Source organism: Zosterops lateralis (assembly GCF_965231275.1).
Source record: "Zosterops lateralis genome assembly, chromosome: 6".
NCBI lineage: Eukaryota > Metazoa > Chordata > Aves > Passeriformes > Zosteropidae > Zosterops > Zosterops lateralis.
Genome location: NC_139761.1, coordinates 47,365,554 through 47,377,271, shown reverse-complemented (window position 1 = coordinate 47,377,271; position 11,718 = coordinate 47,365,554).

Below are 11,718 nucleotides of genomic sequence, written 5' to 3'. Positions count from 1 at the left end.
AACAAATTTTCACACAGTTTTTCCTTTTGGGATTTTTGTGGTTGGTCAGGGAGGGTTTTGTACAGATGCAGGGCTGACTGCTTCCTCTGGACATGTACTTTATTGCAGATGGAGAAAGGATGTGTCTGCCTTTCTGACCATGTTCCAAGACCTGGCACAGGTTTCCCTTACATTAAAATGTGCCCCTATGAAGAGTGAGGACTGATTTTATTGTGGCTTCTCTTCTGCTCTTTGTTGTGTAAGCCACTGTTATGGATGGTGTTTAGAGCTGATTAAAAAGCAAGAAAATCTTCAGATATCTTGCTGCCTTCCCCAGGAAGAAAAGCAGCAAAGCTGGAAGCACCATAAGGGTGATGACGATGTTTCTAAACAGCTCTTCAAAACCCCTCTCTTTTGCCTTACCCTGTCAGGAGTCACCCTGTCAGGGGCCAGACCAGAGCAGCTCATTTCTTTGGATATCAAGAGACTTCAAAATGTGCCATCTTGCCTTTTGGCTTGTCAAGGGCTGCCTTTACTGGCAAGCATCATCCTGGACAGAGGGTGGGAGTCTGGATGAAACTGGACCTTTGCTTTGTCTCGAGTATCTTCTGCTGCCTACAAAAGCTCTTTGCAAGGTGGCAGGTAAGTCATGGGCTTAGCCTGGGAATCTCAGACAGCAGGCTTGAGAACAAACCTAAGCCTGCCGTGTTGTCTCAGATGGATGGGCAGAACTGGCTCTGATTTTTGTGATGATGCCTCTATGTGCAGGCACAGCTCTGGGTGCTCAGCTGCTGGATTGCAGGAGCATGGGAGGGAGGCTGCAGCAGTGACAGGCAGGGATCTCTGGGGAGGCACAGCTGGCATGTCTGAGCTTTAATGCACCTCCATGTCCAGCCCAGCTGGTCCAGAGACCTCCACCCACTGCTCTGATGACACGCAAGAGGGTGGGGAGGCAAAGGATAGTTTCAGCAGAGAAGTCCTAAATGCTGCTTAGAGACTCAGGAACAACTGGGAAAGCTAACACTACATCCTAGCCCAGCCCTAGCTCTGGCCCCTGGGTCTCAGCATTATCATGTAGCTCTGCAGGCAGCAAAGGGCAATTTTTTTTTGCATAAAACATCTCTTTGGAGGGAATTTTCCCAGTTGATACACAGAGGGATGCTGGGAAAGAGAGAAAGTCCAATTTGCTGCGTGGAAGCGGCCACAGTATTTTCAAGGTATAAAAATCAGTGTCTGGATTTGTCTGGATACAAGGAGACACAGAAGAAAAAAACATCACTAACCAACTTTTCCCTTTTCTTCCACATTTTACATTATTTCTTAGCCTTTTTTTATTATTATTATTTTTTTAATCCAGAATGCAGTTGAGCTGTTACCTAGCTTTCAATGAGTTGTACTAGTGCCATCACAATAGACTGAGCCTCCAAACTGGTTCCTCTGTATCTTAGAGCAGCTTCATCCCTTCAATCCTGCCTGTTCTCAGAAGTCTTTCAGTGATGTACCTCGCTGCACTAAATGAAGGGCTTAACTTCAGCAGGTGAAGGGGAAAACCCACGTTTGTTGTTTTTTAAAATCGCCTGATTTCTTTGTTGCATCTATAATTGTCCACTGATTGTTTATGTGGCTGTGACCTGAAAAAGGGACTGTTATACCATGGATTATTTCACTCATGTGCTCAGCAGTAGGCAAGACTCAGGTGCTTTCCATTGATAAAATAATGAAAATAAATCATCAATAAAGCAAAGGACTTCTAACAATCTCCTTGCAGCTGATAGCTTTCCCCCTTCCACTTTATTTTCTAAAGAGCAGGTGAGTCATAAACTACCCCAAGGCTGGGGTAGCACAGCAATTCCACCGCTCCCAGTGCAGACAAAGGTGGAAGTCTGGTTTTCAAATATAAATAGACCCCATGTCCTAGGAGGGGTCTGTCATTGCCACCAAGGTGCCAGAATTGGCTCTCCCTCCCTCAGATTGCTGAAGGATGCTCTGACTGTCAGCAAGCAGTGTGCAGTGGCAGACATAACTTCGACCTGCTGGAAAAGCACAAGTCCTCACAGGAATCTTGGCCTGCATTGCTGCTGAGCTCCCAGCTGTGCACGACCCAAGGAATGCACTTGCTCATTAAAATCATGTCAGGGTTTGCAGAGAGCCCTGTGAGAGCCTCTTTCCCTGCCTTCATCTTGTACCTGCCAACAGCAGACTGAAAGCTGAGGTTTTCAACCTGCCAGGGTCTGGCTCAGGGACCAGCAATAGTCTGAAGGTAGGGAATTTCTGAACTAGAGTGTTTTTTGACTTGGGCAGCATGGGGAGTGAAACTTGACATGCAAAATGGGCTGTTCTGGTCTTCATCTGGCTGCTTGCAGCTCTGGGTTGGGGTTTCCAGGACAGGCACAGCATGCAACAGTGATCAGAGGAGAGCCCCACGGCAAAACATTCCGTCTTCGTGTGTTCTGCAAAGGGTGACATGACACACAGCCTTCATCAGAAAGTATTTAGCATATCACAGTTCTAGAAGGAAAAAGACACTATTCAAATACCTGAGTAACTCACAGGTAGAGCAACTGAGGTAAGTGCAGAACCTGCACCCTGTCACCAGCAGTAAAATGCCTGTTTCATTTTTCAAAATTACTAGGAATTAATTCAGCTTATGCTAACTTTTCAATGCTATCACATCTTGTTTTTAAACATGCTTTTGCTTCTTTGTTGGCCAGCTTTAGCAAGATCATAGTTCACAATTTTAAGCTCGTGAAGTGAAATGATATCTATGATTACAATGTAAAACAGTGTATTTGTATGCCTTTCCATGGGAGAAGTACTGGCACAGTCTCTGTGTCTCCCTGTCCCCCCAGCAGCTTGTTTAAATGAAGGTCGTGCTCCTTCTGTACAAGACCATATCCTTCAGCTGTGTTAAACTTGAAAGGAACTGATTTAGAAAGACGGTCATGAGCCAGGGAGATTATTTCAAAGCTTGTCACTGCAAATAAATATTATTTAAAAAGTAATTTATTAATAGACATCTTGCCCCAAAACATCCAAGTTTCTTGTCTCTTTGCCTCTACTGGCAGGCCCATGGTGACTTATTACTTCTGGTTGGTAGAAACCACTTCCTAAATACCAGATGAAGCCACTTATGATCACATCTATTCCAATGGCAACCCTGTCTTTGTCTTCTGTCCCTGGATGGAGGAACCAACTCCTTCATTTCACCAAGGTGACAGCATTTTGGGCACACTTTTCTTAAGCTCCATGTGAGGAGCACAGAAACCTATGGTGTTTACCCCTCCAGTCTCTAGGACAGATTTCTCCCCGTTTTTCCCCTCACTAAAACAACAACAAAAAAAAGTAACCAGGAACAGGAATTTTGAATACTTGATCGTCTTGTCTTGAGCCAGAAGGGCACACTGATAATGGTAATCTTTGTTTACTTCGCAGCTGGGGCATGGCTGAGGAGGGAGGAAGGCAATTAAGAGAATATTAAGACTTCATCTTCCAAGACGTTGTTGCCTCTGTTCCTCCTCCCTGTCCCCTCTGTTCCCTGTGCATGGCAGAGAAAGCGGCAGGAGTATTATTTCTCAAGGCCTAGACTGACGTCAATACGCAGGGTATTTATTTATGAAATGGAATCAAACAGTGGGGGAGAGAGGAGTGGAGGAAGATGGACGTGCAGAGCGAGTAGCTGCCAAGTTATAATAGAGCAGCAGTCTCCCAGTTTTTTTCTATCCTCTTTCTGGGGGAGGGATGTGATGATCAGAGCCTTGGAGGCCCCAGGAAAGTGAGGCACAAGAGAGAAACAGTAGAGACATCCTGAGCATCGAGAGCAGAGGAAAGGTGTGACAAGGAGGAATCACTACAAGGCATATAGCCCATTTCTGGTGCTGGGGTACTCAGGTGCAGTCCTCATGCAGACACCTGCTTTCAGGCAGGCTCTGACCAGGCTCTAGCAGTCCTTTCCTCTCAGCCTTTTTAGTCTTTACACAGAAAATTCAGAGTTTCCGGCCTAATAAATAATGACGCCCCATCCTTGTTCCCTGTTTCAGGCTCAGTCAGCAAAATGGCTGTTTGGGGAGCCCAGCACTGAAGTTAACTTGAAGATTAATTTGCTTCCTGCAGTCAGTTATTCAGGGTATAAATTTTGTCCACTAATATTACCATGTGCAGAATTACAGAAATATGAAACTCAGAAAGGGAGAGCTGTTTCTTTTCTTTCCCAAAGAGTATACAGGCACAGAGCAACCAGAATGGGGAGGGAAAAACGAGCCTAAGGAGCACAAGTGATCATGACAACACGATGCCCTTCAGCTTCAACTCTGGCAATCACTGGGAAAAGATGCCTTTGGGCATCTCTCACCATCCTGGAAGTCATATATGGAAATACAAATGAAAGTAGGTGAGGATGGCTTTTGTCTTTCTCTCACCTGCTTATGGCAGGTTAGCATAGGATAGAGCTGTGCAGGGGGAGGAGGGAAAGTGAGCGTGGAAATCAAATTCCTCCTCTTTAGCTCTCTGGGCTCCTCCGGGTTTATTATTATGGAAAGCCTTCCTGCACAGCTCCTCTCCCAGCCGGAGGACAGCCTGCTGCATTGCATGAGGTGCAGTTGGAGGAGCCCTGCAGATCCCCAGGTTTATTTTTAAAGCTCCTGCCTTTCCTGGGATTCCCCTGCTGACTTCCCTCGGATAAGAGGAGGTGATACTCTGGACGAATTTCTTCCTTTAAGGGAGAGACCTTGCAAGCAGCATCAAGGTGTCAGCCAGCCCCGAGTTTATTGTTTTTCCAAAATAAGGGAAGAGAGACATGTTCTGGAGATCCGTTTACAAGTCGGACTATCTCCCGTTATATAATGACACAAGTCTGGCTGCCAGCAAATTGTTGCTCCGAGCAGGGAAAGACAATTAGCTCGCCTCTCTCAGGGCGGCGAGCGTGCACAATGCCGGCTTTGTGCCACCCTGCCACCGGCCCCGGCATGTGCGGGAGAGCCTGGCTGCTCACCCGTCATCCTCAGAGGTGGCAGAGGGAAGAGGGACAGGAAAAACCCCCGAGCTCCGAGAGGCTGCCCCCGCGCCAGGGCGGGGATCCTGCCAGGGCTGGGGGCGCCGGGGATGGAGCGCGTCTGCGGGCGCTTTCCTGTCCCGGCACTGCAGGGATGACGGTAAATCGGCCGTCGCGCCACAGGGCAGACACAGCTCTGACCCCTCTGCTGAAAATGGGATGAGAAGCTTCAGTGTTTGGCTTCCTGCACTTCCTGGTGCGCTGATGGATTTTAGGCTTTCGCTGAAACTCCTGGCTCTGCCTGCGGAGTCAGTGGAAAAAATGTGACATCTAGAGATGGGAAATACCTAACCGGCTCAAAAATGTGCTCACTTAAAAGGGAGAGGAGGTTTCCAGGTGAACTTGCATTCCCGTCCTCAGTGGTGTGGAGGGAAGCAAGGCTTTGGAAAATTCAAACTCTGGTCTGTTTCAAGGCAGCCGGCAATTAGCTATAGCTGGGTCCTGCTCAGACACGCACCTGGGCCAAAACAGGCTTCCAGAACTGCATACCTGGCCAGGGAGGAAGGACCTGGCCCTGCTGTCCCCTTGGCGTAGTGGGGCAGGGACATGCCATGGAGCTGCACATGAAGAACATCTCTCAGCTCTCCTACATGCAACAGCAACCCTGGTTTCAGCAGGCAGTGACGCATGGGGAGGAAAGATGGTCTGAAATAAAATACCCAATGTCGTCAACAGCCACAGATTAATTCAGTGAAATCGCTCGTTGCTGCAAGGAGTTAGTGAAAGAAAAACACTGGGAAGAGAATGCTGCCTGTGTGACAAATAAGGGTACACAGAGCTGTGTTTCGCAGGGGAAGTGTTGATAAACAACACTAAACCCTCATGCTTCGGAGGAGCTAAGTGATGATAACTTGAGGGGCAGAGGAGACTTTTGCTAGCAGCTTGTTAGTCTCTGAACACGTTTACCTCATTCTCTACAGTGTTTAATTAAATACAGCACTGCTCTGAACCATTCAGGCGGTTTCTGCTTGCCTAGAAAAAGGTGCTTCACAGAATTTTTTCTGTCAAGAGCATGACAAGAATCCTTATGTTAGTATACCACTGGTCGGAAATATTATGTGTAAATCTGCACTGCAGATAAACAAGTGCATCCTCTGCTTGCAGAGCTCCCTCACGTTCATGTTGATGAAGCACACCTGATCTGCACACCCATCACAGAGTTTCCTGGATGTCCAATCCATCCCTGTGGATGTCAGTAAAGACCCAACAGCAGCCATGTACATGCCTAAGACACAATGCTACTCTCAGTCCAGCCCAGCAAAAACAGTTCCTTCTGGAAGTGAGTCATATTTCTTCATCTTTCGAACCACTTCAAGCAATTTGTCTTGCAGACTTTCTGACTACATTTACATAAAATGCATCCGTCCTTTCTTTCTATTCTTGTTCCATGCATGGGGTTATTTTAGATGGTGTGTTCAGAGGTCACTGTGACACACACAGAGGGGAGAGAACGCTATGCTTTTGGTAGGTGCTCTGTAATGTTTATGCAGGTGGCAGGCTCTTGGTTTCCCTGGGCACTCACCATGGATTTACGTGCCAGCACAGTGACAGAAAAGGGTAAGTTGCTGGTCACTGCCAGAAATGCCACAATTTTGTCTACAAAGTGCAGCTTGTAGACATGAATAACCTCACAAGACCCCTGGAAGAGAAGCTGGGAGTATGGGTTGCTGGCAAGACTGGGGAGGTGTAAGGGAGGATGGGATCATGGAAAGCTTCCAGGAATGGCTTGTGCATGGTTAGGAACTGTTCCTGCCTGGAATTTGAGTGCAGGCTATTATTTATATTCTCAAAGCTCTGCCAATGCATGGTGCTTGAAGCATTAGAGCTAGAACTCAAACCCTGAGCAAGTTGAAGGCTTTCATTCACATCTGCAAGATGCAACAAGACTCTTTGGAGTCTGAAGGCAAACGAGGCTGGACAATAAAATAGCCCAAGCCCTTCACAAGTTCTATCTTACGGTTTAGCATCCTTCCCAACTCAGGCAGGTATATTTAGGTTGGAACAGGAATGACTGGGAGGTATATGAGAGAGGTTTTTGTGAGTGGCCTGGGAGCCGGGATGGGTCAAGCTTTGCTGTCTCTTCCTGTACAAGAGCAGGCAGAATTACATGAAGTTAGTAGGAGACAGTCTGAAAAGCAAACAGAAGGAGATGGCTCTTCATGCAACAGGGAGTAGGTCTGTCAATCTTCTTACCAAAGGGTGTTGTGGATATGAGAAGCTTGCATGGATTCAAGGAGAGTTCATGGAAGAGAAATCCTCTGAGAATTACTGAATACACACAAACTCTCTCTGGCTGAGGAAGGTTCTGAGCTGAAAATAGTTGGAGTCTGGGAGAGCACCGAGGGGAAGTATTGTATTGCTCACCTTTGTTCTTACTCTCCCTAAGCTTCTACTCACGGGCTCTGTTGGGGTCTGGATGTTAGGTTAGACAGTCCTTAGTCTGACCCAGTGGAGCTGGTTTTATCCTTATATAACTTCATATACAGAAAAGATGGGTTCTTGCATGGTTCCTTCCCAAAGCTCACCACCCTTGAGCACCCTCACCCACTGTTCACCACAGCTCAAGGTGCACACCTTTTTTCAGGCTGCACTTGACTGAGCAGCTGAAGATCCTGACTGTTGGCAGAGAGACTTTTTTAACAGCTTAAGGCTTATATGCCTGAAATACGCTCGCTCTTGGGGTTTGATGCTATCAAGTGTTTGGCAATAATATTAATGTCAGTCACCACTACCTCTCTCACCTCCTTGATGCCCTATTTGTTCCCATCTTAGCAAAGAGTGTCAAAACTATTCTGAACCCAACTGTTTGTTTGCAGTGAATTATAATTCTGCTCTGGTCAACACTTGGTACCAGGCTTGGCTATGGAAATTGAGTCCTTATTGACATCTGTGTTAAAAATTGCTGAAGCTGCCAAGACGTGTAAATCTGCACATATCTCAGATGAACTGCTTTGGGACTTTATTCATCCTACTTGGGATATGTTGTAAAGGCTTTATTTGTAGCGATAACATTCAGAGCCTTTCTCACCCCTCTCTTCCCTGAAAAACAGTATTTGAAAGATGAGTCTTTGAATAACAACCAAGTGGCCTTGTTAGTCTTCCCTTCACCTCTTCTCAGCTGCTCTCCTGTCCAGGGTCTCTCACTATGGCTTTGAGAAACTGCTGTTTTTAAAAGCAAGAAGAACGGCAGTGACCTCTGAAGGGGAATTAGGAAAAAATGGTCTGGAGAAAAAGAAAGAACATGAGAAAATACATATACCTGTAGCTTACTGGCCCTCTTCTCTCTCCCAGACAGTTAGAGGGAGAAGCATGCATGGCTACAGCAAGAACTATCTTCTGAGATGAATATATGAAGATTTTTGGGATTTCATAGCAAGCCATCTGTTGTGGAAACAAAAACCCTAGCTCTCTTGCAGTTCAAAACTTGCTGGAGCTGATGATGTCCAAGTATCAGTGTGTTTGCAGCACTGCAGGGATTACTTGATGCAGAATTGTGGTCCTAACTTTACCATCATTTTTGTCATACCAGCTGTGGACCCCCACTGAGGAAGTTTCAAAATTAGCTAAGCACCACTGGGAGATCTCCAGAAGTAGACTACTGTCACAATGGGTGCAGTGGGATTCTTGACTCAGGTGACATTCACATTATTGATACTCCTATTACTTTTTTTGAGCTGCTGCTCAAATTATAGCAGAAGCTATTCTTAGCAGCTTGGACCCTAATGCTTAAGGAAAAAAAAAAAAAAAAAAAAAAAAAAAAAAAAAAGACAAAAAACCTACCCATTTGTGTGCCATTTCCACAACAATAACTTGTAGCAGGGAGGAAAGAGAGTAGGCCAAAATATGTAGCCCTCTTCACCAAAAAAGGACCCTTGTAAGGGCAGGCGCCAAGAACTGCAAGGCTTAGGAAGGACAGGGAGGGCTTTAGAGTGGAAGAGTGAATCAGCATGGCCATCAGGTCACACCCACATGAATAATACCTCTCACTTCCCTTGAATTGTACATTGTAATAAAGACCTAGCTGCCTTTTTTGGTATTCCAGCGTCTGCCTGAGAAGAGTCAGATGTGAAATTAGGTTTCCTGTACCTTAATAGATTAATTTAGTTTAAACTGAAAATGAGGGCACATGTACTGTCAGGAGTCAAGAGGCCTCAAATGACATATGTCTCCCTTTTATTACTATTCTTTTTTGTGTTTGCTTCGTAAATCTAAATATTGATTAAAATGCCTTTCCTTGAAAATTTCTCCCAAGTTTTAGAAGTTTACCACTGCTAGGAACCTCACCTGTGCAAGTGCCATCTGCAAGCATCTGCAAAACCAAAGGTGATCATGTTGCCAGCTGTTCAGTTTCTTGGGACCCTGTGGAGGCACTTCCACACCAATACAGAAATGTTAAGTCCTTCTTTTGTTGTCCTTGAAGTTTTCTGTCTTAACAGCTGTGCCTGCCCATAACACATGAGCTCACCTGCCCTCCTACTGAGCATCTGAAGGACAGTCCCTGGCTTGTGTTATTCTTCCAGTGTGCCTCATGGCAGGAAAGATGCAGAGTCTGTATCTTAACTACTATGGGTTATTACAGCAGGGACAGGACTGTACTTCCATTAGAGAATGCAAAAACCTCATGCTGAAATGTGATGTTTTCCTTCAGAGGCCCATAACAGGTTTCCCTTCTCACAGAGGGAACATCGATGGGAATTTCCCTGGTCACTGTGAGTACACCATCTTTATCTGAAAGTAACTCAAGATAAATTTTTCCATGGAAAAGTTTTTCCTGTGACCTAGTGAAGGCTGTTAAGTGTCTCGGACAGTCCTGGCTAAACTTTCTTACACTTTAAATTCTGTGCTACTAAAAGAAGCATTTGCAGTTTTGCCCCAAGATTAGCCCTTAGTGTTAAAGACATGTGAATGGCAGGAGACTGCTGTGCCCAGTTAAAAATGAACATATATTACTGCTCACTTCACTCAGGGAATACCAGCTTTTCGGACAAAACACGATGAGAAAAAGATGGAAGAAAAGTTGTATAGATATTAGGGTTGCTGAGTGCAGAGTAAACAGACCACATCAAAATCCTATTCAGGTCCAGATGCCTTATTGCCCTCCCATTTACAAGCAAACAGTTTTTAAAAAATTTAAGTCAAAATTAATGCCAACTCTGATTCATGGACAAAAGCCTCTGGCATGAGGCCTTTCTGGAGTTTCCATGCCTCTAAAGATCTAAGATAATCTGATGATAACCTCAAATATCAGAAGGAGTCATAAGGCATGTCACTCTTTTTTCTGCCATTCTCTTTTTCACCTGTAAATCCATGCCACATCCAGCAACCCCCTGATATGTTTGCGAGTGGACAGAAAGCTCTTTTTGTGAAATCTTATAAATAAATCTTAAGCCTTGTTTATTCCACCCACTCTGTATTTTGGGAGGTGGCACTGGCTAACTCACTGGGTTTATGGCACAGATTTTTCTGCATTGGTTCTCTGATTGCAGTCATAAAAGCTGACATTAAGCCACTCCTTTTACAGCCAGTGCCACTTGTCAACCAGCCCCACATACTCAAGCAAATGGCAGAACACCAACTGCAGGTGCACCCCAAGTCATTTCTTGGGGCCATGTCATATGGTTACACACTGAACATTATTTCCTGAGATGGAGCAAACTCAAACCTAATTTTAAGTAAATTGTGATTTCACCTTGTTAGGAAATGCACCTTCCCCAACACTGCCATGATGTATCAATGTACTGCTTCACCCAGTGGTGATGACAGATAAAAAGTGGCAGCTCGTGTGCTGCTTGTGGCTTTTGCTGGCCGTAGTTTTCTCCCATGGTTTCCTTGCCCCTGGCCAATATGTTTCTGCGGTCACCCACAGGCTCAGCTGCAAAGCCCGCAGGGGCAAGAGCCCTCCACATCTGGAAGCCCTGACCAGACCAAGTTCTGGGGCCACAGCAGGAGCCACCACACTCTTTGCCACCACCTCCTCCTCCCAGCCAGCTGGAAGGAGATGAGAATTTCCATCTCTCTTGTCCTTCTTCCTTCTTAAAATGGAATTTCAAGGAACTGTGTCAAGTCAATAGTCTGGGACAAAGACAAGAAAAACAACAAAAAAACCAAAACAACAAAAAAAGCACATCCAGGAACACCCTGGAATTTCCTAGTGATTGCTGATAGCAGATGAAAGCCGCTGAAGAACAGCATCGATGATTACGATGATTAATGTTTCTTTCCATGTGAATACTACCGAAAGAGGACAAACTGTGTGCCTTGGGAGAGCAACATTCCTTTGTCTTGCTCATCTGCCCCTTGTGAAGACCTTTATCTGTTTTTCAAATCCAAAAATGGCTCATAAGAAAATAGGTCCTCCCAGCCTCATAGGTTGTGTCATTATTCTAAGCCTGTCCTCTGAAGGTTGGTCAAAATTAAACCAACAATACTTCACGTCTTTCCCCTCCCATTTATTCCTCTCACTGCTAAGGGGACCCCATTTTAATTATTATTTAGGAAAAGACAGCTGCTTCCTGTTTGTATCATTAATTTATTTTGTTTCCTGAAGGGAAGCTTCGGTGAAAAGAATCTTTGGATAGCTGGAACGTCTTACAAAATATCACTGGCTGCATGGGCCAAGGTTAAATACAATAGCTAGGTTTATTTTTAAATGATTATTATTTTTCTAAATCCATGCCAAAGCAGAGACTAAA